This window comes from Protobothrops mucrosquamatus, unplaced genomic scaffold (genome assembly GCF_001527695.2).
Source record: "Protobothrops mucrosquamatus isolate PMUCROS unplaced genomic scaffold, P.Mucros_1.0 scaffold8, whole genome shotgun sequence".
NCBI lineage: Eukaryota > Metazoa > Chordata > Lepidosauria > Squamata > Viperidae > Protobothrops > Protobothrops mucrosquamatus.
In genome coordinates, this window is record NW_015386395.1 from 2,366,203 (window position 1) to 2,367,781 (window position 1,579).

A 1,579-nucleotide genomic window follows, 5' to 3' on the forward strand; every position below is an offset into this window, starting at 1 on the left:
GGGAGGAGGGTCTGAGTGTGCAACAGTGGCTGGGGGGGAGGGGGGGTTGGTTGAGCAAACGGGATCTGCTTTGATAGTTTCAATGGAGGGTGTGTAAGTTCCACTGCTGATTACATTTTATTGAGTCTTGGGAAGCTCGGCTGTAATTCAGGAAGGGGTGCACGGCCCCCACTTTACAATCATAGTTAAATAATAAAATACAATAAATACAATAAAAATAATAAGAGCAGCAAGAATCATTTTTCTTATTTGCGAGTAGGCATAATGATAAACTTGAGGGGGGTGACAGAGGATAACTAAAACAGTGGGCGTGTCAGAATTCAGGACCATATTAACAAGTTGAAAACTTTTCCAATTGTAAATCATAAGACGAAGCGTTTAAAAAAACAATTCAGTGAACAGCCAAGAACCTGTAATCTGGATCCATACAGGCTGAAGCAAATGTAATTTCTTGCATTCTATGGGAGAAGAAAGTCCAAGATTCAGGAGATCTAGTCATGTACCAATTTTCTGCCTACTCATTTGTACTTGTAGTTCTGAGTAACAGAATTGCCAGCCACCATAGACAAAACCCCATTTTATAGCCAGGAATACTGAGGCTCCAGTAAATGTGCAGATATAGGTCAATAGCCTTTCTATTGCTGTCTTGTTAAACCTCAGGGGTTGGAAAAACGTTGACAATATACAATAAATCATCTTTGAGGTCTACTGGTAGATCCTGATCTTCCAGTTTGGTATCTTTGTCCATTCAATTTCCCCCATGCTGTTCTGACAGATGCTTTCATCAGAGTTAGGAAAAGATTTTAGAACAGTCCCTAGAAAGACTGTTTTTTTTATGATGCACCTTGAGTTGATAGCAGGGATTTAAAAAAAGGGGAGGAGTTTCCCAACATTGATTTATTTTGGAATATGGATAGCATCAGCAACATCTTTGGAATACTCTCCAAAGTTTACTCTTTACTTTTTTTGCAGAGATTAACATAGAATTGTGATTAGGTTGTCATGTCTCATATGTAAAGTCTCATATGAAGATTGCTAATGTGAGTGTGGTGCTTTCTTCATTTGTAATGGTTGCTTTTAAAGGAGAGAAGGCCTAGTTAACTCACTCTCACTCACTCTCTCTCTCTGTGTGTGTGTGTGTGTGTGTGAAAGAGAGAGAGAGAGAGAGATTTGGCTACAGCAGTTCCCATTTGCATAAGACCTTCATGTGACTTGTTCCAAAAACAAACATGACCTTTCACATGGGTGCTTATGTTACTCAAATTACAGGATAAAGCCTGGGGCCCATTACTGCTCTGTGGAGGGCACAAACAGCCTGCTTTTCTTAACTTCCCATGCAACTGCAGACCATTTCTTAATCTATTAAAAAAAAAGAAACCCTCCATAAACTAAATCAAAACGCTGCCAGTGTCACAATTCTGTATTACAAGTACCTGGAGTGATCTCACCTCTTCACTCGTATGTTTTCCTGTTCTTTGTTTTATCTTTGTGTGCGGACTTGCTGTAGCAAGAATATAGAATTAGGTTGGCAATTGGCATCATCTCAGACTGATTGACTCATTTCTATAGTAAAACCCTT